The sequence below is a fragment of the Oncorhynchus mykiss genome, chromosome 14, assembly GCF_057628025.1.
Source record: "Oncorhynchus mykiss isolate SJ-2025 chromosome 14, ASM5762802v1, whole genome shotgun sequence".
NCBI lineage: Eukaryota > Metazoa > Chordata > Actinopteri > Salmoniformes > Salmonidae > Oncorhynchus > Oncorhynchus mykiss.
In genome coordinates, this window is record NC_143035.1 from 15,651,475 (window position 1) to 15,677,992 (window position 26,518).

The following is a 26,518-nucleotide window of genomic DNA, read 5'->3' on the forward strand; positions in this document are numbered from 1 at the left end:
TTTGCACCTGTTGCTGTAATACATATTGTTACCTCGACAAGGTCTGCATCTGGGTCTTCCCTTGATACCTGATAGTGATATTGACCCGTAGGAAGACAAATGTACAGAACACACTTTATTGCACACACTTAAGACACACACACAGCAATGTAGCAAGAGGGGACTAGTAGAAGTGGTTTCTAGGAAAGAAGGAATTAAAGAATGGCTGAAAGCTAACATGGCAACTAATATAAACAGCATGTACAGATACAACCGTTAGTAGGGCTGGGCTAAACGTGTTGGCTGCTGGGGCTAATATAGCACACGGTAGTATATACAATTACATGCTAGGCTACAAATTGGGGCATAGTGACATATGCCGTTTACAATTAGTGGCAATGCTAATATGTGAACAGTAAGCCTCTAGAACATGACCATGGGGGATGCTATCTTAGGTTGGGCAATAGGTAGTTTATTACTACATAACAACCTAACAGTCAAACTATACATACACAACATGGATAAATAGTAGTGTCCTAGTTCACTTACATAGGTCAGTGATGCACTAACACTAGCGTGTGTTGGGAGAGTCCAGGGCTGCAGGAGGAAGGTCAATGGGATGTGGCCCAGCTGTTGGTTTGCAGTGCAGAGCTCCTCACTCTGCTGCTGAAGACTGAGAGAAAGAGGCAAGTAATTGGAAGAGGCAAGAGGCATCTGTGATTGGCTGACCCCATAGTTTGATAAGGCAATCCTTACAACCTGGCCTAGCAACAAAGATGTGTTTTGCCAGTTTATGGCCCCTTAAGGCATCAGTATGCTTCAGTTCGGCTGGCGCATAGCAAAAGTAAAATAGCCGAACTGAATGAGTGTGCTGCATACTCCCTTCAAAAGACCTTTGCTTGAAAAACAAGAATCTGTCATTAATTTTGACGTTTTTGTCAAGATCTTAGTCACAAATTTGACATCTAACTAAGATGTTCAGTGCGGTTTTTCTCAATGAAAAAATGTGCATGAAAATGAGTTGTCTCTTGTTGAATGACAACAAAGACTTAATTGAACGATAGGACTAAAAACAAACGAAGGATAACTAATATAAAATATACTGTGTCCGTAGAATGTGTATAAAAGTAAAAGCTGGAAGTAGAAGCCTAAGTGTTGTTGTCCATTATTTTACTCCAATTAGGAGATGGGTGGTAGGTTTAGGAGAAAATAATAATGGAAAATATATTTTAACAAATATATACAGTACCAGTCAAAGTTTGGACACACCTACTCATTCAAGAGTTTTTCTTTATTTTTTAAAACTATTTTCTACATTGTATAATAATAGTGAAGACATACAAACTATGAAATAACACATATGCAATCATGTAGTAATCAAAAAAGTGTTAAACAAATCTAAATATATTTTATATTTGAGGTTATTCACAGTAGCCACCCTTGCCTTGATGACAGCTTTGCACACTTGGCATTCTCTCAACCAACTTCATGAAGAATGTTTTCCAAAAGTCTTGAAGGAATTCCCACATATGCTGAGCACTTGTTGGCTGCTTTTCCTTCACTCTGCAGTCCAACTCATCCCAAACTATCTCAATTGGGTTGATGTCAGGTGATTGTGGAGGCCAGGTCATCTGATGCAGCACTCCATCACTCTCCTTCTTGGTCAAGTAGCCCTTATACAGCCTGGAGGTGTGTTTTGTGTCATTGTCCTGTTGAAAAACAAATGATAGTCCCACAAAGTGCAAACTAGATGGGATGGCGTACCACTGCAGAATGCTGTGTGCATTGAGTTCTAAATAAATCACTGACAGTGTCACCAGCAAAGCACCCCCACACCATCACACCTCCTCTTCCATGCTTCACGGGGGGAACCACACATGCGGAGCTCATCCATTCACCTACTCTGTGTCTCACGAAGACATGGCAGTTAGAACCAAAAATCTAAAATTTTGACTCATCAGACCAAAGGACAGATTTCCACCCGTCTAATGTCCATTGCTCTTGTTTCTTGACAAGCAAGTCTCTTCGTCTTATTGGTGTTCTTTAGTAGTGGTTTCTTTGCAGGAATTCGACAATGAAGGCCTGATTCACGCAGTCTCCTCTGAACAGTTGATGTTGAGGTGTGTATGTTACTTGAACTCTGTGAAGCATTTGTTTGGGCTGCAATTTCTGAGGCTGATAACTTGAACTTATTCTCTGTAGCAGAGGTAACTCTGGGTTCTCATGAGAGACAGTTTCATCGTAGAGCTTGCTGGTTTTTGCGACTGCACTTGAAGAAACTTTCAAGGTTCTTGAAATGTTCCGGATTGACTGACTTTCATGTCTTAAAGTAATGATGGACTGTCACTTCTCTTTGCTTATTTGAGCTGTTCTTGCCATAAAATGGACTTGGTATTTTACCAAATAGGGCTATTTTCTGTATACCACCCTACATTGTCACAACACAACTGATTGACTAAAACGCACTAAGAAGGAAAGAAATTCCATAAATGTACTTTTAAGAAGGCACACCTGCTAGTTGAAATGCATTCCAAGTGAATACCTCAGGAATGCCAATAGCGTGCAAAGCTGTCGTCAGGGCAAGGGTGGCAACTTTGAAGAATCTCAAATATAAAATATATTTTGATTTGTTTAACCCTTTTTTGGTTACTATATGATTCCATATGTGTCATTTCATAGTTGTGATGTCTTCACTATTATTCTACAATGCAGAAAATAGTTTTAAAAAATAAAAAAAAACCCTGGAATGAGTAGGTGTGTCCAAACTTTTAACTGGTACTGTATATATTTACAATAATATATATATATATATATATATATATATATATATATATATATATATATATATATATATATATATATATATATATAAAACATATATATGGGGGATTGGACATTTTGCAGACAATTACATTGATAGAAGGCACAATCTATTTGCAATATTAAAGCTGATCAACCCCCCCCACCCCCACCTCAAAAAAAATAATAGAGCAGTGACTGTTGACCAATCACCGCTGAAGGGGCGTAAACTTTGGCTCTGAACCTGGGCTTGCCTCCAGAAAAAAAAATTGTGGGCACAAACAGTCCCCCCCCCCCCAACAAAAACCACAAAGTCCAAAACGAACCAAAACATCACAAAATGTTGTCATAAACTCTACCAAACTTTTTTGTCTGTAAACATGTGGATGCCTTTAGGCTGCAGCGGGGGGTCCCTATTTGGTGCAGTTAGAAGTCCCACAGAGTTAGAAGTCCCACATAGTTAGAAGTCCCACGGAGTTAGAAGTCCCAAAGTTAGATGTCCCACAGAGTTAGATGTCCCACAGAGTTAGAAGTCCCACAGAGTTAGAAGTCCCACAGAGTTAGAAGTCCCACAGAGTTAGAAGTCCCAAAGTTGTGTCTCTGTCCCAGGGCTAGAGAGAAGGTTTGAGAGAGGGGTTTCTACAATGCTGGGAATAGGCTAGCCAGTGAAGGGCATGTCCTCTCTGGATGCTTTCCCACATGACAGCGATGTCATTGTGTGGCCGCGTGCCGATCTATTGCTGATTAGCACAATGGCCTGAGGTTGGGCGTGACGTGATACTGGCAGTGATGTCATGGAGTCCAAGAGCTTCGCAGGTCGACTGCAACATTTGCGTCCAGAGGACCTCGAGTCATTACTTATTGACCTGGTTTGGCACTGATATCGGCACTGGGAGCGGACGGAGAGTTGACGAACCAAACGTTCGTCAACTCTCCGTCCGCTCCCACACACACGTTTTCTGAGACATGATGGCATTACCCATAAGACGTGCTTGGTGGGATGAACGAGCCTGATACGCCTGTGAGGCCACTGTTTTCACTATGTGGGACACCAGACTACCTCAGTCATAGCATTAAATCATAGGTCATTCATTTCAGGGACCCTTCCCTATGCAACTCTTTAACAGGGTCTCAGTTATCATGTGCTGGGGTATCCCCTAACTGTGTGTGTTTGTGTTTGTATTAGTGTGTGTGTGTGTGTTTTTGTTTACAAGAAATCCTCACAAGGATAGTAAAACAAGGAACATTTGGACAAGTGGGGAAATTTTGCAGGTCCCCACAGGGAAAAATGCTATTTTAGGTTTAGGGTTTAGGTTACAATTAGGGTTAGAGTTAGAATGAAGGTTAGGGTTAGGGGTTACGGTTAGGTTTAAGTTTAGGGTTAGGTATAGTTTTAGGGTTAGGGTTAGGTGTTAAGGTTAGGCTTAGGGTTAGGGGTTAAGGTTAGGGTTAGATTTAGGGTTAGGGAAAATAGGATTTTGGATGGGAAACAATTATTTGGTCCCCTCAAGGATACCAATACAAATCTATGTGTGTGTGTTGAGAGGGGTGTTGTTCAGGCCACTCAATCACTTAGATGCTCCCAGTGGCGCCGTTCCTTCATAAACTCAATGAACTTGCATAGTGGCATCGTTTGCTACTTGTGAGTGTTTGAATGGGCTAGTCTGTAAGTATGTATGAGTGTGTGTTAGAGAGTTTGTAAGTGTGTGTTAAGTGCCTTTCCTGCTAGTGTGGGGGCCTTTTCTTCTCCCATTGTTCACATAGTGACTGGATACAGCTGCTGCAGCTCCTATGGTACAAAAAGCGCTTCTAGCACCAGTCCCTAAGCTCACTTCTGCTACAGAAACCAGGGGAGAGCGAGGCCAGCGTATATCTGCTTACAAACTATTTGCTAAATGTTTTATTCCAGTGTCTCAGATGACAACGGCAAAACTGTCTCAGTTGGCAGCTCAGCCTACGCGGGTATCAGTCAGGTAATAAGTACAAGCATGCAGGAGGCAATCGATCAACGCACAAGTTGAATGATATGACAGCAACAAACGGTTTACAGACACCCAAAAGCTGAAGTCAAGTTGTAATGCAGGAGAGAGATGAATCACAGGTCAAGATCATCAGCTAAGAAGAAAGTATTGTTTATACTTATTGTCAGAGAGCAGTGAGGATATCATTAATTTATGTATGCACTAGGTGACTGATAGGGGGCGCTGTTTTGAAGCCACCGTGCCTCCATCTTGCCACTACCCAACCATTCAAAAACATATTTTGGAAGCTCTAGAAATGCATTTATTCATGTCTTTATTAATTTCTGCCACATTTATTCTATTAAAGACACCTTAATGCATACTTTGAAATTATATTATGTGAGCTAAACATCAAAATAAATAAATAAAAATATATAAAAACAGCATCATTTTTGGAGATCACTAATGTTAGTGAGTCCAATACAACAAAAAAAGGACTGCTCCTACTTGGGAGTGCCAATAAGGCCGACCGGTGGCTTCAAAGCCTCTAAATGGCCAATACATACAGTGCTTTTGGAAAGTATTCAGACCTGTTGACTTTTTCCACATTATGTTACGTTAAAACCTTATTCTAAAACGGATTAAATCGTTTTTTTTCTCTCATCAATCAGCACCCAATATCCCATAATGAAAATGCACAAATAGTTTTTTAGATTTCTTTGCAAATTTATAAAAAATAAACAGAAATATCACATTTACATAGTAGGTATTCAGAATCTTTACTCAGTACTTTGTTGAAGCACCTGTGGCAGCAATTACAGACTCAAGTCTTCTTGGGTATGACGCTACAAGCTTGGCACACCTGTATTTGGGGAGTTTCTCCCATTCTTCTCTGCAGATCCTCTCAAGCTATGTCAGGTTGGATGGGGAGCGTCACTGCACAGCTACTGTATGTTCAGGTCTCTACAGAGATGTTAGACTGGGTTCAATTCTGAGCTCTGGCTGGGCCACTCACGGACATTCAGAAGCTTGGCTGTGTGCTTAGGGTTGTTGTTCTGTTGGAAGGTGAACCTTCGCCCTGGTCTGAGGTCCTGAGCGCTCTGGAGCAGGTTTTCATCAAGGATCTCCGTTCATCTTTACCTCAATCTTGACTAGTCTCCCAGTCCCTGCCGCTGAAAAACATCCCCCACATTATGATGCTGCCACCACCATGCTTCACTGTAGGGATGGTGCCAGGTTTCCTCCAGACGTGATGCTTGGCATTCAGGCCAAAGAGTTCCATCTTGATTTCATCAAGATGGTCCGAGAGTCTTTAGGGGCCTTTTAGCAAACTCCAAGCAAAGCTGCCATGTGCCTTTTAGTGAGGAGTGGCTTTCGTCTGGCCACTCTACCATAAAGGCCTGATTGATGGAGTGCTGCAGAGATGGTTGTCCTTCTGGAAGGTTCTCCCATTTCCACAAAGGAACTCTAGAGTTATGTCAGAGTGACCATCGGGTTCTTGGTCCCCTCCCTGACCAAGGCCCTTCTCCCCCTATTGCACAATCTGGCCGAGCGACCAGCTCTAGGAAGAGTCTTGGTGGTTCAAAACTTCTCCCATTTAAGAATGATGGACACTGTGATCTTGGGGACATTCAATGCTGCAGAAATGTTTTGGTCTCCTTCCCTAGATCTGTGCCTCAACACAATCCTGTCTCGTAGCTCTACGGACAATTCCTTCGACCTCATGGCTTTGTGTTTGCTCTGATATGCACTGTCAACTGTGGGACCTTATATAGACAGCCTTTCCAAATGATGTCCAATCAATTTAATATACCACAGGTGGACTCCAGTCAAGGATGATCAATGGAAACACGATGCATCTGAGCTCAATTTCAAGTCTCATAGCAAAGGGTCTGAATACTTATTTATGTTTTTTTGTTTTTAATACATATGCAAAAAAAAGAAACTGTTTTTGCTTTTTCATTATGGGGTAATGTGTGTAGATAGCTGAGGAAATTGTTTTATTTAATCCATTTTAGAATAAGGCTGTGACGTAACAAAATGTGGAAAAAGTCAAGGGGTCTGAAAACTTTCCGAAGGCAATGTAGCATCAGCGATTGCTGATCCAGCGTTTACATACATCATTGGAGGACATGCCTAGGCTATTGTGCACTTTTGAATCTTTGCCAGCCTTTTGTGTGGTTGAATAGGCAGATTGAGGCAGACATATTTTGTCAAAATGAAGTGGTTGTGAAAGCAGTGGGATTGGGAGGCATGGTACCACAGAGGTTGGACTGTAACTGTATACAGGGTGTGCAGCGAAGCCTCCCGACAGAGTAAACCTGCTACATTTTGATTCCACCTTGAAATCTGGTATGAGATGATGGGTATCAAATGAAAGATCTGGATAAGATCTAGTTATATGGTGCAACTATAGGCAACCCCCTAGGGCCAAGTTACCTGGGGTGATGTTTTCTCAATATAGCGAACAACGCAATGAGCAAACCATACACCAGTCAACGATTGGTCGCCATAATTTAGACTTGGGATTCAGCAAACCAACCCTTGTTGCCAATCAGTCACAAAGTCCCAAAGTGGTTCCCTTACAACCAATTGTAATTTCAATGCCAGATGTACCTATCAGTACTTTTGCAGGAAGCTGAACAAATGAACCTTCATAAAAGCTATAATTGGAGCAGCTGGATTTGTAATGTTGATCCTCTGCTTGTACCATGTGATGAGGAGGAGGATAACTCCAAAGCTACAACAGCTGTTTGAACTAGTACAAATATTCACTGCAATTCATGAGTCACCAAACGTGGAATGTGTACAAGACAGGATGTACTGTAGGTTCACATGCAAGAGGGGTGTTTAGAACTTCGTAAAATAAAACCACATTGGCATCTTTGAATCAGTCTAGGATGTGAATCATGTCTATAATGAAACATGCAGAGACTCATCATCACATGAAAGCGTACAGCCACTGACAATGATTTAATTATCACTCGACTACATTACTCTGCAATTGCTGAAGTGCCATGTAACAACAATGTCGTTAATGCAGAAATAATAGCAACTAAATGTGGAACACTCACAGTGTTAACATGGTGAGAATAACATTAGTGGAACACTCACAGTGTTAACATGGTGAGAATAACATTAGTGCATGAGCATTCCAAACTGTCACAAGCCATATAGTCAGCAGAGCAATTCCATTTATTGCATAACAATCACCACATGCTTAGTTTTGAGATGACAGAGTGCTAACTGCAAGGACACGGCTTCTATAAGATTCAGATTCAGTTGGAACTGTCTTCACTAGAAAACTGTATTCTCAAGATAGCTAGTCTAGAGCTGTCAAACTTGTCTCTCAACAAGCATATTTAAGTCATTTCAAGTTTTCAATTCAAGTATTAGCCCAATATGCAGTGAGATTTTTAATTGAGTGTTGAATTAGGTTACTTTGATTCTCACAGATTCAGCATGAATCCCATACAAAACAACATTTAATAAAACCTGAATGAATGAACTTGTAAACATTTTTTAACTGGGATGAAATGTTAAATATCAACGCGCAAACAATCCTGTCTCATGTCAGATCTTTCTCTGTGTTAACATGTTCTCTGTGTTAGCAAGTGCAACATGCCCCTGTCTCATGTTGAAAGCAGGTTGCTCATGCATGATTAGACTGTTCAGAAAACTTAGCTGTAGGAGTGTACCAAGTTGACATCTGGTCTTCTCTTTCCCCCTCTGTGAACAATGTAGCTACACCTTCTCCCAGTTACTTCCATAGAGATAGTTAGAGGACACAATATTGTTATATGTCCTATTATGGTGTCTGTGAGAGCATGGGCAGCGCCATTAAGGCCATCTCCATTTTGAAGTAGTACATATTTGTCTTCTCCTACTTCTATAAACAAACTGAAAGGGTGCACACTGCCACCTGGAGTGTGTTGTTTGAACAGGTATAATGCCAAGGTTGGCGATTTACTGCCACCTGCAGTTTTGGAATGTTTGCTCATAAGTATAATTAATTGGCTGATCTCTCCTGATGGCCTGGATGGAATTATGTGATCCTTCCTTAACCCATAGGAAGTCCCACCCAGTTGACTACTTCAAAATGGTGAAAGTCCTCAATGGCGCTGCCCATGCTAAAATGGGCTTTTGGGCACTAGAGTCCTCTACCTATCTCTATGGTTACTACCCACCTTCTGCAGGTGAGGGCTGTATAAGCCCTGCCTTAGGCCATCACAGCTACATAAACTTTGAGCTTAACATAGAAGAAGACTGTTCTGACACATTAGATCCACTGTCATCTCCACATACTCAGAGAGAGCTCGTTTTCCAGAGGCTTTTTTAAGGATTGCTGCCAAAGCTAGGTCATCAGACAAATATGTTAGAATTATCTTTTGCAAAGGTCAAATATTTATTTAATTCACACCCACTTTTTGATATGATAGCTGAAGCATGCTGGCTAGGTAACATGGTGAAGACTTGAGTTAAGGCAGATGTTTGAGGGCAGTTCTTCAAAAGGAGTTTTAGCTAATTATCAGCTAAAACAACTTTGATCTATTCTCTATAGGTAACATATACAATGTTGTCGACATAGATAACACTTGAAATGATTATCACTTCTCCCTGCTGCGTACATCACATTTAAGAACTGGACCTTATGTTTTCGTAAATGATTTCCTTTGGCTCCCTTGCGTTTTTGAGAGTTCAAAATCAGTATAGTTCCTCACAGCTAAATATGTAGCCTAGTTTACAACACACAGTTTGTTGTGGAAATACATATGTTCCCTGAGGCTGTGTGTGGCAACCACACCTATGGTACAAGATACAGCTTACATTCATCATCACATGAAAAGGTCAACAATAGAAATGGATGAATGAATACTGTATTGATCCTCAATGGGGAAATGTGTCTTGGCACAAGTAGCATACAGAAACACAATACAGAAACTAATCAAATAGGTGTGTGTAGCAGCTGGGAAAACAAACAAGCAACACAAACATTGCTGTGGCAGGTTTGATTTAATCAGATCCCCATTATAACAAAAGAGCATCATAGCTTTTGCATAGGTGTCCGTTCAATGTTTGTCAATAAAATCATTACAGAGCCAGACCTGTCACTGTTCCCGCCCTGCTGCAATTACATGGACAGAATAATTGGTCTGTAATTTCGATCCTCTCCCTCAACCATTTGAGAGTGTGTCATCTCTTCATTCGGACCCAGCTCCTCTGTTTGCGACACAGTCTTTTTTTGCCAGGAAGTACCGGTTCCAATAGTGAAATCACATGTCCTGACTTCTTCACACGGTCGTCTACTCTGTGGCAAGGCCTTCTCACACTTTAGCCAGCTGAATGCTCCTACGATCTTTCAAGGCCTGCCAGATCTCTCCAACTCGCCGGCCCAGCCTGGCTCTGTCTGCCTCTTCACCATGTAGTAGGAGCTCAGAAACAAAGGGCCTGCTCCATTACCTAAGAGGGAGCAGAGGCTGCGCCAAACCCACACACAGACGCCAAAGGGGGGTCCACCGAAGGCTCCGCAAGACCCCATACCTGTGTCAGAGCCTATTAAGGCTGAGAAGGACCCCAGAATAAAGTGGACATTTCTTTTCTCTCTGCTTCTCTCCACTTTGTTTCTGTGGGACCTTCAGTTCTTATTCTCCCCATCGCCGACAATAAGGCCTGAGGCTTGGTCCTTTTGGGAGAAATTCACAAGAAGGAGCCATCCAAATGACCAAGAATTGGCCAGGCCACTTCTCCCTTGGTTGCTCTTACCAGTAATGCATTGCAGAGATGGACGAGCCGATAGGTTGTGAACATACATGTGCAGGGCCTCTGAGTAGGAGTGAAATGAGGAGTGGTGGTGGGAATGTTACACCGTTTGCTTTCCTTCACACACTTTAGGGCGTGTGTGTGTGTGCGTGTGTGCGTTTGTGTGTGTGTGTGTGTGTGTGTGTGTGTGAGATCTGGCAAAAGAGATTTGCAAATATAACAAACAATGAACACCAAGTTGAAAGCTGCATAGCAACCAGAAACATACCCAAGACATGAATATACTTCACATCCACAAGTGAAAATACTACGATGTCTACCAGCACATTATCTCTACATGTTTATGACTACATCTTACAAAAAGTCATAAATACTCCTCTTGGAATGTCATCAAGCATATTGCATGTGTTTTATCAGTTGTAATCAATCCACGAGGTAAGGAATGCAAAGAAGTTCACAAATTCTATCATGGACATTCTGTTTGGGCGAGGTAAAACACTGATACAAAGACCGATGATACATTATTTCCACAGTTTTAATATGCAGTCAGGGTAGAGACAGCAACTTTCTAAATGAGTGCTACACCAAATTATAATTATTTGTACAACGACTGCATTATATAATATCTAGTCATGCATGTTGTTGTTGTTGTTTTGTGTTGCGGTGCCATGCCGTGTGTAATTTTGTGTTACAGGCTTTGCCCTCATGACATACTGAGCATGTAAAGATACAAGTAATGATCTAACTGATAATAAATGTATTCAAATACATTTCTAGATCTGAATTTATGCTTCAGTTCACAGATCTACAATCATCTCAGCCAACCTAAATCCTGAGCTTTGGTATTGGGGAGGGGTTACTGAAATTCCTTTCTTAGATCAGCAGACTAATACGTTCATATATATATATATATATTATTATTATTTTAAATATACACAAAAAAAAGTTTACACACCTACTCATATTTTCTACATTATCGAATAATAGTGAAGACATAAAAACTATGAAATAACACATATGGAATCATGTAGTAACCAAATCAAAATATATTTTCTATTTGAGATTCTTCAAAGTAGCCACCTTTTGCCTTTGCACACTCTTGGCATTCTCTGAACCAGCTTCACCAGGAAAGCTTTTCCAACAGTTTTCCACATTTGCTGAGCACTTGTTGGCTGCTTTTCCTTCACTCTGTGGTCCAACTCATCCCAAACCATCTCAATTGGGTTGAGGTCAGGTGATTGTTGAGGCCAGATCTGATGCAGCACTCCATCACTCTCCTTCTTGGTGAAATAGCCCTTACATAGCCTGGAGGTGTGTTGGGTCATTGTCCGGTTGAAAAACAAATGATAGTCCCACTAAGTGCCGTGATTGTAGGCCGTCATTGTAAATAAGAATTTGTTCAGAAAAAAAATATGGCTTCTGGAGCGGCCCAGTCAGAGTCCTGACTTCAACCTGATTTAAGATGCTGTGGCATGACCTCAAGAGAGCAGTTCACACCAGACATCCCAATAATATTGCTGAACTGAAAAAGTTTTGTTCAAAGGAATGGTCCAAAATTGCTCCTGACCGTTGTGCAGCTCTGATCCGCAACTACAGAAAACATTTGGTTGAGGTTATTGCTGCCAAAGGAGGGTCAACCAGTTATTAAATCCAAGGGTTCACATACTTTTCCCACCCTGCACTGTGAATGTTTACATGGTGTGTTCAATAAAGACATGTGTTATTAGTTTAAGCAGACTGTGTTTGTCTATTGTTGTGACCTAGATGAAGTTCAGATCAAATTTTATAACCAATTTATGCAGAAATCCAGGTAATTCTAAAGTGTTTACATACTTTTTCTTGCCACTGTAACAGACTTGCCTAGTTAAATAAAGGTTAAATAAAAAATTACAATAATAAATAAAAGTGCAAACCAGATGGGATGGTGTGTCACTGCAGAATGCTGTGGTAGCCATGCAGGTTCAGTGTGCATTGAATTCTAAATAAATCACTGACAGTGTCACCAGCAAAGCACCACCACACCATCATACTTCCTCCTCCGTGCTTCATGGTGTGAACCACACATGCAGAGATCATCCATTCACCTACTCTGAGTCTCACAAAGACACAGAGGTTGGAACCAAAAATCTCAAATTTGGACTCATCAGAACCAAAGGACAGATTTCCACCAGTCTAATGTCCATTGCTTGTGTTTCTTAGCCAAAAGCAAGTCTCTTCTTCTTCTTAGTGTCATTTAGTAGTGGTTTCTTTGCAGCAATTCAATTATGAAGGCCTGATGAGATGTGTCTGTTACTTGAACTTTGTGAAGCATTTATTTGGGCTAAGGTCTGAGGTGCAGTTAACTTTAATGAACTTATTCTCTGCAGCAGAGTTAACTCTGGGTCTTCCTTTCCTGTGGCGATCCTCATGAGAGCCAGTTTCATCATAATATTTGATGGTTTTTGCGACTGCACTTGAAGAAACTTTTAAAGTTTTAAAGTTCTTGAAATGTTCTGGATTGACTGACCTTCATGTCTAAAAGTAAAGATGGACTGTCGTTTCTCTTTGCTTATTTGAGCTGTTCTTGCCATAATATGGACTTGGTCTATTACCAAATAAGGCTATCTTCTGTATACCACCCCTACCTTGTCACAACCCAACTGATTGGCTCAAACGCATAACGACGGAAAGAAATTCAACAAATTAACAAGACACACCTGTTAATTGAAATTCATTACAGTTGACTACCTCATGAAGCTGGTTGAGAGAATGCCAAGAGTGTGCAAAGCTGTTATCAAGGTAAAGGGTGACTACTTTGAAGAATCTCAACTATAAAATATATTTGTTTAACGCTTTTTTGGTTAGTTTATGATTCCATATGTGTTATTTCATAGTTTTTATATCTTCACTATTATTAGAAAAAACATTGAATGAGTAGGTGTGTCCAAACTTTTGACTGGTACTAAACGCCCCTTTTTCAGGAAACCTGTCTTTCAAAAATCATTCGTACAAATCCAAATATCTTCACAGATCTTATTGTAAAGGGTTTAAACACTGTTTCCCATGCTTGTTCAATGAAGCATAAACAATTCATGAACATGCACCTCTGGAACGATCGTTAAAACACTAACAGCTTACAGACGGTAGGCAATTAAGATGATAGTTATGAAAACTTAGGACACTAAAAGAGGCCTTTCTACTGACTCTGAAAAACACCAAAAGAAAGATGCCCAGGGTCCCTGCTCATCTGCGTGAACGTGCCTTAGGCATGCTGCAAGGAGGCATGAGGACTGTGACAAGGGCAATAAATTGCAATGTCCGTACTGTGAGACGCCTAAGACAGCACTACAGGGAGACAGGACGGACAGCTGATCGTCCTCGCAGTGGCAGACCACGTGTAATAACATCTGCACAGGATTGGTACATCCAAACATCACAACATCCAAACATCACAATTTTTCTAGAAGAAAAAGAAACGCACACCTATTAAGACGAGGTGCTGGCTAGTGGAGTAGAAAACTTGAAAATAAAAGAGAGCCGCACACTCTAGGAGCTCAGATGCAAAAATGTAATTACCAACGTTTCGACAGCCAAGCTGTCTTCATCAGGGTATAATCACAAACACTGCGGGATGACTCGTTTATATAGTGTCAAAAGACACAGGTGTCTGTAATCATGGCCAAGAGCGGCCTAATATCATTGGTTAAAATAATCAAATATTAAAATGTCATACAAAGAACAGCATACAAACAACACATGGATAGTATACGATCATAGATTAAGTTGACTACACAAGCTTACAAACAATTACAATGGCAAAGTCAGAATGATCACAAGAATGGCTTCAGATCAAAGTCTACGTTGAGACCGAAGGGCGCAAGGGTCTTTAAATTAAAGATCCAGGCAGCCTCTTGTTTTAACATCCAAACATCACACGTGCGGTACAGGTACAGGATGGCAACAACAACTGCCCGAGTTACACCAGGAATGCACAATCCCTCCATCAGTGCTCAGACTGTCCGCAATAGGTTGAGAGAGGCTGGACTGAGGGCTTGTAGGCCTGTTGTAAGGCAGGTCCTCACCATACATCACCGGCAACAACGTCGCCTATGGGCACAAACCCACAGTCGCTGGACCAGAAAGGACTGGCAAAAAGTGCTCTTCAAATCAAATCAAAGTGTATTTGTCACGTGCGCCGAATACAACAGGTGTAAACCTTACAGTGAAATGCTTACTTACGGGCTCTAACCAATAGTACCAAAAAAAGGTATGTGTGTGTGTGTAGGTAAGTAAAGAAATAAAACAACAGTAGAAAGACATTTGAAAAAAGAGTGGCAAGGCTCTATAGACACCTGTTATTCAGGCTTATTGAGGTAGTATGTACATGTAGGTATCGTTAAAGTGACTGTGCATATGATGAACAGAGAGGAGCAGAAGCGTAAAAAGAGGGGTTGGCTGGTGGTGGGACACAATGCAGATAGCCCGGTTAGCCAATGTGCGGGAGCACTGGTTGGTCGGGCCAATTTAGGTAGTATGTACATGAATGTATAGTTAAAGTGACTATGCATATAAGATAAACAGAGGGTAGCAGCAGCGTAAGAGTGGTTGGGGGGGGCACACAATGCAAATAGTCCGGGTAACCATTGGTTATCTGTTCAGGAGTCTTATGGCTTGGGGGTAAAAACTGTTGAGAAGCATTTTTGTCCTAGACTTGGCACTCCGGTACCGCTTGCCATGCGATAGTAGAGAGAACAGTCTATGACTGGGGTGGCTGGGGTCTTTGACAATTTTTAGGGCCTTCCTCTGACACCGCCTGGTGTAGAGGTCCTGGATGGCAGGCAACTTTGCCCCAGTGATGTACTGGGCCGTACGCACTACCCTCTGAAGTGCCTTGCGGTTTTGTCTCACCAGGGGTGATGGTCAGAATTGCGTTTATCATCGAAGGAATGAGCGTTACACAGTCCTGTACTCTGGGTCGTCATGGTCTGGAGCGGTGTGTCACAGCATCATTGGACTGAGCTTGTTGTCATTGCAGGCAATCTCAACGTTGTGCATTACAGGGAAGACATCCTCCTCCCTCATGTGGTACCTTTCCTGCAGGCTCATCCTGACAATGCCACCCGCCATACTGCTCGTTCTGTGCGTGATTTGCTGCAAGACAGGAATGTCATGGCCAGCGAAGAGCCCGGATCTCAATCCCATTGAACACGTCTGGGACCTGTTGGATCGGAGGGTGAGAGCTAGGGCCATTCCCCCCAGAAATGTCCGGGAACTTGCAGGTGCCTTGGTGGAAGAGTGGGATAACATCTCACAGCAAGAACTGGCAAATCTGGTGCAGTCCATGAGGAGGAGATGCACTGCAGTACTTAATGCAGCTGGTGGCCACACCAAATACTGACTGTTACTTTTGATTTTGACCCCCCCTTTGTTCAGGGACACATTATTCAATTTCTGTTAGTCACATGTCTGCTGAACTTGTTCAGTTCATGTTGTTGAATCTTGTTATGTTCATACAAACATTTACACATGTTAAAATAAACTTAACAAAGGGAGAGGTCAAAATACACATGGCTGAAAATAAACACAGTTGACAGTGAGAGGACGTTTGTTTTTTTTGCTGAGTTTATAAATATATATATATATATATATATATACATATACATATACATATATATATATATGAACTGCAAGCTATTACTTTGCATTGCCACCTGCTGGTGAAGAGTGAACCAATTCCATATCACTTAAAAATGTCTATTGAGAAAGCCCAGTGCACAGAGCCATTTCCTGTGTTGTATCCATTATGACATTACTAACATCTACATCTACAAGAGAATATGTTATATTCCATTGAGTCCAACTGAAAGTCTATAGGATTATCTAGAACCAGGTTGTGTACAACTTGTTCCTAAAACATAAAAAATACACCGATATAGAAGATCTGTAGCAGATTTTCAGAGAACATGAGACTTCATAACGCAAAAGTTACTGTTATCATCACCACCGCCAGCCAACACTAAAACCCCCGGCATTAGACTCGTGTTAAAAATATGTTTCTTCTTCCCTGTCTCCTTAACGGGTGCAGCACTAGAGAAACACTCACTGATTTAAAATTCCAACCATTACATTTCCAATTAGCTTGTTTTTCACTGTTTCATTGTTTTTTATTTGTTTTGGGTTTTTTTTGCAGTGAAGAACATCGCGTTGCATTCTGTGTCTGAAATGTGCTTTATAAATACAGCTTGATTTGATTTGATAGGAAGGGTACATGTGTCTGGAACACACGGACACTCATGTATCAAACTGGCTCGAGTGGGAGCCATTTGGCCTTGAGCGCTGCGCAAATTAAATATGACCGAGTTCCATTTACAGTGTGAGGGTTCTGCGTGTAGGTGATGAATGAGCTTAGTATCCTACCCCGGGCCCCACACGAAGGAGTGTCTCTGCTCAAGTCCACTGTGATGATCATAATGATAATCAGCAGACCGCTGTAGCTGATGCAGTGGGGCAAAAAAGTATTTAGTCAGCCACAAGCTGCAAGTTCTCCCACTTAAAAAGATGAGAGAGGTCTGTAATTTTCATCATAGGTACACTTCAACTATGACAGACAAAATGAGAAAAGAAAATCCAGAAAAGCACATTGTAGGATTTTTTATGAATTTATTTGCAAATTATGGTGGAAAATAAGTATTTGGTCACCTACAAACAAGCAAGATTTCTGGCTCTCACAGACCTGTAACTTCTTCTTTAAGAGGCTCCTCTGTCCTCCACTCATTACCTGTATTAATGGCACCTGTTTGAACTTGTTATCAGTATAAAAGACAACAACCTCAAACAGTCACACTCCAAACTCCACTATGGCCAAGACCAAAGAGCTGTCAAAGGACACGAGAAACAAAATTGTAGACCTGCACCAGGCTGGGAAGACTGAATCTGCAATAGGTAAGCAGCTTGGTTTGAAGAAATCAACTGTGGGAGTAATTATTAGGAAATGGAAGACATACAAGACCACTGATAATCTCCCTCGATCTGGGGCTCCACGCAATATCTCACCTCGTGGGGTCAAAATGATCACAAGAACGGTGAGCAAAAATCCCAGAACCACACGGGGGGACCTAGTGAATGACCTGCAGAGAGCTGGGACCAAAGTAACAAAGCCTACCATCAGTAACACACTACGCTGCCAGGGACTCAAATCCTGCAGTGCCAGACGTGTCCCCCTGCTTAAGCCAGTACATGTCCAGGCCCGTCTGAAGTTTGCTAGAGAGCATTTGGATGATCCAGAAGAAGATTGGGAGAATGTCATATGGTCCGATGAAACCAAAATAGAACTTTTTGGTAAAAACTCAACTCGTCGTGTTTGGAGGACAAAGAATACTGAGTTGCATCCAAAGAACACCATACCTACTGTGAAGCATGGGGGTGAAACATCATGCTTTGGGGCTGTTTTTCTGCAAAGGGACCAGGACGACTGATCCGTGTAAAGGAAAGAATGAATGGGGCCATGTATCGTGAGATTTTGAGTGAAAACCTCCTTCCATCAACAAGGGCATTGAAGATGAAACGTGGCTGGGTCTTTCAGCATGACAATGATCCCAAACACACCGCCCGGGCAACGAAGGAGTGGCTTCGTAAGAAGCATTTCAAGGTCCTGGAGTGGCCTAGCCAGTCTCCAGATCTCAACCCCATAGAAAATCTTTAGAGGGAGTTAAAAGTCCATGTTGCCAAGCAACAGCCCCAAAACATCACTGCTCTAGAGGAGATCTGCATGGAGGAATGGGCCAAAATACCAGCAACAGTGTGTGAAAACCTTGTGAAGACTTACAGAAAATGTTTGACCTCTGTCATTGCCAACAAAGGGTATATAACAAAGTATTGAGATAAACTTTTGTTATTGACCAAATACTTATTTTCCACCATAATTTGCAAATAAATTCATAAAAAATCCTACAACGTGATTTTCAGATTTTTTTCTCTCATTTTGTCTGTCATAGTTGAAGTGTACCTATGATGAAAATTACAGGCCTCTCTCATCTTTTTAAGTGGGAGAACTTGCACAATTGGTGGCTGACTAAATACTTTTTTGCCCCACTGTACCTGCACTGTTTCTGTCCTACACCCTAGTCAAAGAACAGGAGCAGGTGCATGATGTCCTCAGAGTGTGTGGGTGTGTGTGTGTTCAGCTCTTGTAATTAGTATATTTTCTCAGAAATGTCAATCTGTTGTTTATTTGTATGGGGAGTGGCACCGCTGCTTTTTCATCCAGTAAACATTGCCACAAGTGTCTTTCAGCTGCATCACCAGAGGGATGGAATTCAATTGAAATGCATGCATCGATTAAAATCTAAATGTTTGGTTTTCAATGAGTAATCATTACAGATGCACTTATTTGATTTACTACAATTGAGGTTTCCTGCTAGGCTGGGCGATATTTTAAGGTCATATCTAACTCTAGGAGTCATACTACCCTACAGCAACAATAGAGATATGGAGCTCACTGGGCTCTTTCAACTGCCTTAGACACTGTTATCTCCTCAAAGCCCCGTCCTAGACACTATGCCCTAATTGGTTAAACACCACCAGTTCCTCACATCACCACAAATCTGTCTCTTGATATATAGACCCCTATCTCCACGGGCGCTGTGCTCTTCACACATTGCTATGACTGATTGAGCCGCTCAGTGTCACGCCCTGACCATAGTTTACTTTGTATTTTCTATGTTTTGATTGGTCAGGGTGTGATCTGAGTGGGTATTCTATGTTTCATGTCTTGTTTGTCTATTTCTATGTTCAGCCTGATATGGTTCTCAGTCAGAGGCAGGTGTTCGTCATTGTCTCTGATTGGGAACCATATTTAGGTAGCCTGGGTTTCACTGTGTGTTTGTGGGTGATTGTTCCTGTCCTATGTGTCCCTGTGTTCACACTATATAGGCTGTTAGGGTTTCGTTACGTTTTGTTTTGTAGTATTGTATTGGAGATTCGTGTTTCGTATTATTAATAAACATGGATCGTAAACCACACGCTGCATTTTGGTCCGACTCTCCTTCACATACAGAAAACCGTTACAGAATCACCCACCACAAAGGGACCAAGCAGCGTGTCAACAGGCAAGAACAGCCCAAAGTGGAGTACAGTATGGACTATACTTCTTGGGAGGAGATAGACAGGTGGGCGGTCGACCCAGGGAGAGTGCCGGAGCCCGCCTGGGATTCGATGGAGCAGTGCGCGGAAGGATATAGGAGAATGGAGTTTGCGAAGCAAGCAAGGCGGCGCGGACGGAGGCCCCATAGTCAGCCCCAAAAATTTCTTGGGGGGGGGCTCAGGGAGAGTGTGGCAGAGTCAGGAGCCAGACCTGAGCCAACTCTCCCTGTTTATCGTGAGGAGCCAAGGAGGAGACCAGAGTCGGTGTTGGAGGTGAGCGAAACAGAGACTGTGAAGGAGTTAATGGGGAAATTGGAGGAGAGAGAAATGAGGGAGTTGCTGTGTTGGTGTTTTAAACATGGAATTCGCCCGACGGAGCGTGTCGGGGATTTGATGGCACCTGGGTCAGCGCTCCATACTCGTCCTGAGGTGCGTGTTAGTCGGCTGGTTAAGATGGTGCCAGTCTCACGTACCAGGCCTCCTGTGCACCTCCCTAGCCTTGCACGTCCTTTGCCAGCACCGCTCTCAAGATCTCCAGTACGCCTTCACGGTCTAACCCATCCTGTGCCACCTCCACACCCCAGCCCTCCGGTAGCAGCTCCCCGCACCAGGCTTCCTGTGCGTGTCCTCGGCCCAGTACCACCAGTGCCAGCACCACGCATCAGGCCTATAGTGCGCCTCGCCTGTCCAGCGCTGTCGGAGCCCTCCTCCTCTCCAGCGCTGTCGGAGTCTCCCGCCTGTTTAGCGCTGTTAGAGCCTTCCTTCTCTACAGCGCTGCCGGAGTCTCCCGCCTGTTCAGAGCTGCCAGTTAGCATAGAGCTGCCAGTTAGCATAGAGCTGCCAGTTAGCATAGAGCTGCCAGTTAGCATAGAGCTGCCAGTTAGCATAGAGCTGCCAGTCTGCAAGGAGCTGCCAGTCTGCATAGAGCTGCCAGTCTGTAAGGAGCTGCCAGTCTGCAAGGAGCCGCCAGAGCTGCCTGTCTGCAGGATGCCGCCAAAGCTGCCAGTCTGCAAGGAGCCGCCAGAGCTGCCAGTCTGCAAGGAGCCGCCAGAGCTGCCAGTTAGCATGGAACAGCCAGGGCCGCCAGTCAGCATGGAGCAGCCAGGGCCGCCAGTCAGCATGGAGCAGCCAGGGCCGCCAGTCAGCATGGAGCAGCCAGGGCCGCCAGTCAGCATGGAGCAGCCAGTCAGCATGGAGCAGCCAGTCAGCATGGAGCAGCCAGAGCAGCCAGTCAGCATGGAGCAGCCAGAGCTGCCAGTCAGCATGGAGCAGCCAGTCAGCATGGAGCAGCCAGAGCTGCCAGTCAGCATGGAGCAGCCAGTCAGCATGGAGCAGCCAGAGCTGCCAGTCAGCATGGAGCAGCCAGTCAGCATGGAGCAGCCAGAGCTGCCAGTCAGCATGGAGCAGCCAGTCAGCATGGAGCAGCCAGAGCTGCCAGTCATCATGGAGCAGCCAGTCAGCATGGAGCAGCCAGATCTGCCAGTCGACCAGACTCTTCGAGATCTGCCAGTCGACCAGACTCTTCCAGATCTGCCAGTCGACCAGACTCTCCCAGATCTGCTTGTCGACCAGATTCTCCCAGATCCGCCAGTCGACCAGATTCTCCCAGATCCGCCAGTCGACCAGATTCTCCCAGATCCGCCAGTCGACCAGATTCTCCCAGATCCGCCAGTCGACCAGATTCTCCCAGATCCGCCAGTCGACCAGATTCTCCCAGATCCGCCAGTCGACCAGGATCTGCTGAAACCGCCAGCCAGCCAGGTTCTGGTAGTTTCTACTACCTGCCTGGGCTTCCTCTCAGTGCTGAGCTTCTTCTCAGTGCTGAGCTTCCTCTCAGTGCTGAGCTACCCATCTGTCCCGAGTTACCTCTGTCCCGAGCTGTCCCTCTGTCCCATGTTATCATTGTGGTGGGTAACCTATATAGGGACGTTTAGGAGGGGGATTAAAACTGTCATGGAGTGGGGTCCACGTCCAGCGCCAGAGCCGCCACCGCGGACAGATGCCCACCCAGACCCTCCCCTATAGGTTCAGGTTTTGCGGCCGGAGTCCGCACCTTGGGGGGGGGGGGTACTGTCACGCCCTGACCATAGTTTACTTTGTATTTTCTATGTTTTGATTGGTCAGGGTGTGATCTGAGTGGGTATTCTATGTTTCATGTCTTGTTTGTCTATTTCTATGTTCAGCCTGATATGGTTCTCAGTCAGAGGCAGGTGTTCGTCATTGTCTCTGATTGGGAACCATATTTAGGTAGCCTGGGTTTCACTGTGTGTTTGTGGGTGATTGTTCCTGTCCTATGTGTCCCTGTGTTCACACTATATAGGCTGTTAGGGTTTCGTTACGTTTTGTTTTGTAGTATTGTATTGGAGATTCGTGTTTCGTATTATTAATAAACATGGATCGTAAACCACACGCTGCATTTTGGTCCGACTCTCCTTCACATACAGAAAACCGTTACACTCAGCAGATAAATGTGAAAATCCATGCATTGGGAAAGGCACACCTCAGACGACAGACCACAGTTTATCACACTGAGGTATTTGGATTATTTACAGCAAATTGTTCGCTATGTGAATAAAGTAACAAAAGTCAAGAAAAAAGCAATTGTTTCAAGTTTACTTCCATATATGTGGTAATTTACCATTTGTAACCCGCAATGATACATTTTATTTGTATAGCACTTTTCATTTACAGGCAGAAATCACAAAGCTTGATGTCTTAGTGATGATTTGTTCCCTCTTGCAGAAATATGCAACCGTCATTACAGCCATCCTGTCATTACAGCCATTAACTGATAAAAGCATTAGAATAGACTTTTACTAGTCCATAAACTATGTGAACTTTTCAGCAGTTTGTGTTTGATCAAAGTCCAGTCTTAGTCAATCTGGTCACAGTCTTCATGGTTCAGTGCAAAGAACAAGGCTTCTGCAGTTGATCCCCATTCCAATATGGGGAAAATGTTACTGTTTTTTATTAGTGATCGTGCAGTTAATTGAAGAACATGAATAGGATATAGAAAAAGGAGACTTCTTACGGCAATCACATTTTTCAGCCTCTTTCATTGATTGGCTGAATTCAGACACTCTTTTTTCCCCAAAAGTTGTATTGCATTGTAAAACACAATCCCCCCCCCCCCTCCCCACACACAAAAAAAGTCCTCCCTGAACACCATAGTAATTGTTTGTTTGCATTACTAAATTCTACCAACCTTGCCAACAGGCATGCCAGCTATGATAGTTAGACAAGCTAGCTACTCTAACTTAATTGATAGCCTGAATGGCTTCTTGGTAGCCAGTTATGAGGTTGGGCACGTGCCTATGTTCCCCCATTGTCCATGACGCCTCTGTGGTCATACACCCTCCAGATCAACCACACACATCTTCAAATCTCCACTACATGGAGCCGGACCTCAGTCCTCCTGCAATCAGCCCAGAGAAGGTGACGTGAAAAGGAGAGCCCCAAGACTTGATGGGAGATCATTTTTAAGAAAGCCTCTCTTTCGACTAAACTCTCTTCTCTTTCGCCTAAGTGGTCTTTGTTCGACATTTTCCCCTCAGTCGTTTCTGATGAGGACTTGGGGTCAGTCTAATTGTGGCAGGAAACACTGCGCTGATCAGAGGTGCAATTTGAGGGAAAATGAGGTTGCATCAGATTACCTCATCATCTCTGTGGCCGGGGCAGGGAGAGCAGAGAGCCCCTAGGCTGCTCCGATGCTTCTTCTCGGGCCAGAAATTGCACACATGGGAAGGGTGTGTGTGTGTTGGGGGAACTTGGACAGACTCAAGGGAGGTGATCATTAGAAACAAATCAGAGAATGAGAGAATGAGAGGATGAGAGGATGAGAGTCTGGGAGGTATTGGAGAGGGGGTGGGATGTTTTGACTAAACCCTGGTGGTCACTATGATGCAACCGTGGCATCATCTTCTTTACCTTACCTCTTCATAACAGTAGTAGTAAAACACAGTTTCGAATAATACCTTCATACTGAATGGCTGACTTTGGAGAGAAATTCTGAAAATGCCACAAAGCACAATGCTCCAGGGTCTGCACTATGAAGCATCTTAATCATATCTCTTACCTCATCATAATATAGGGCACTATAACTCCTGTCCAAGAACAAAAAAAAACAACCAAGGCAAGCTTCTGAAAGAATCCATTGTCCAAATATTTACCAGCCTCCTTTTGTCCTGGTCCCTTTAATCAGATCATAACTTTGATCCACCCACCTATCAGGATATTAAAGGCTCTTGACTCACAAGTTCTCCATTAGCTCGTAAATTTGGCCACTGTTGCGCACAGGTTGTCCTCTCCAGTGTTCCACCATTCAAGCTCGGTGCCAAGCCACGCTGCACATGCACACACAGAACAAAGATCCAGCCCGCAAGTACAAATTCCTGCTTTCTTCTTTGGATCAAATAGGCTTTGAGCAATAGCAAATTGTTTTTTTGAAACTTTTTTTCTCATGCCTCATTGCCATGCCTTCTATCTGTTTGTCTGTTTTAAAATCGTATAAATCAAATCAAATCAAATGATAATTTGTCACATACACATGGTTAGCAGATGTTAATGCGAATGTAGCGAAATGCTTGTGCTTCTAGTTCCTACAGTGCAGTAATATCTAACAAGAAATCGAACAATTCCCCAACAACTAACTAAAACACACATATCTAAAGGGGTGAATGAGAATATGTACATGTAAGTAAATGGATGAATGATGGCTGAGCGGCATAGGCAAGGTGCAGTAGATGGTATAAAAAACAGTACATACGTGGAATTATGAGTGATGTAAGGTATGTAAACATTATTAAAGTGCCATTACTTAGAGTGGCTTTGTTTAAAGTGACTAGTGATACATTTATTAAAGTGGCCAGAGATTGGGTCTCAATGTAGGCAGCAGTCTCTCTGAGTTAGTGATTACTGTATAGCAGTCTGATGGCCTTGAGATAGAAGCTGTTTTTCAGTCTCTCGGTCCCAGCTTTGATGCACCTGTACTGACCTCGCCTTCTGGATGTTAGCGGTGTAAACAGGCAGTGGCTCGGGTGGTTGATGTCCTTGATGATCTTTTTGCCCTTCCTGTGACATCGGGCGCTGTAGGTGTTATGGAGGGTTGGTAGTTTGCCTCCGGTGATGCGTTGTGCAGACCGCACCGCTGTGGTAGATTTGATAGATTTATGACTGGGGAGAAGACAAAACTAGAAATATTGTCTTAAATATATACACACTGTCAATTGTTATCTAAAGTACCCACTTTGTGTGTTTAGTTGTCAGAGATCCCACTATAATAACACCAGACACCCAAACAGCAAGGTGTGTGAGTCGTAGGTGAGCAAAGCCCTCCGTTTTCACATTTAAATGCAGAACAAATAGTCTGTCTCGCTAGTCGAATCTCTAGCCCTAATCTCCCATCTTCCCATACCACAGGAAGCCCCCCATACCCCTGCAAGCCCCCACCCTAAAGCCAAGGGCGAGCAGAGCACGCAGAGGCACACACCTCTGCCTGCGAAGAGCAAACAAGGGGATCTATAGTTCACAAAAGCAGGCCCCGCACTCAGGCCTGGGCAAAAGTAAACAAAAGCACTGCGGGGCCATAATTGATGGCACCATTCCCTTTCATACAGTAAATAGATGTCAAACAGCGGGGACAAGGCAGCCAGATTACCCAAGATTTGCAACACCACCAGATTACCCAAGAATGCCTGCTTTTGATCTCCCACCACTTAGCCTGTGATTCCCTGTCATTATTTCAAGTGGCTGCTTTTTTTTGCCAGAACAGTTATAAAAGGCTCTAACGATTTCTTCATTTTGCACTGTGGTGTGGTGGGGAAGACACAGCGGTCAGGTCCATCTTACAACACCTGTCCATGCATTTGAGAGCAGAATTTAAATTGGACTATGCTGTCATGACGCTATTGAGATTAATGGTCAAATCGGCTTGCTCACCCTTGAGTAAAATAAATAAAGAAGTAAATGTGTTTATGTCTATTAACTTCTATGACTCTAAGGTTGCTTTATTGCATTGTCAATATCAATCATCGAGTCTGAATGTGAATGAAGTGACACGAACAATGAGAATGATGGAAATCTGGGAGCTGAAGTATGCACACCTTTAATGGAATTAGAAGTGTGCATACTGGAAAACACAAAGAGTGATGGGAAATTGTATTTTCTCCTTAAGGAGTTTTAAGTGGCAGGGCCACTGGCTCTCAGCAGCCAGTCGCATGCTACGGAAGGAGATACTGAAACAAGATGAAAGACAGCCTGCATGTAGGGACTAGAGAGAAGATGAGACAGAGAGAATACATGTCTCCAAAACAATTCCATTATTGACACAGTGCAGGCAATAAGGGCCCTTTTTTTTTGTAAACCCCATCAAAGTTCTTTACGGGAGGCCATAAAGAAAATAATGTGCTAGGCTACAGCTACCGGCTCGTGCAGCATCAAAGGACTGCCGTTATCTCTTAGCCAAGCTCCCAACATTTTTTTTGGGGGGGGGCATCTCTGTGATTCTGCTCGCTTTGATGTGCCGATTATCTGGACGCGTCAGTGCAACGTAATTGGGCTAGGTGAGTAACCGTGTTCTGCTCAACCTGCATGCTGCCTGGGATTTGGCTGCTGCTCCCTCAGGTTCTGTGTCGAGCATGTTTTCCCTCGGCCCCCCATCCTCTTAAATGTCTGTGAAGATAAGATGGGTGTGGGGTAATTGAGAAGGTTCTCCGTGTGGAGATACAGCAGATGGGAAGTGTGATGCCTGTTCCTTTTGGGGTTTTACGAAAGAGAGGGGATGTTGGGAGTCCTCTGTGGAGGTATGTAGTGGTGGCCTTGTCTAGTGCAGGCTGGACACAATGGCATTGATGTGATAATTACTATAAATACCAAACTTTCACCATGACATGATTATTATA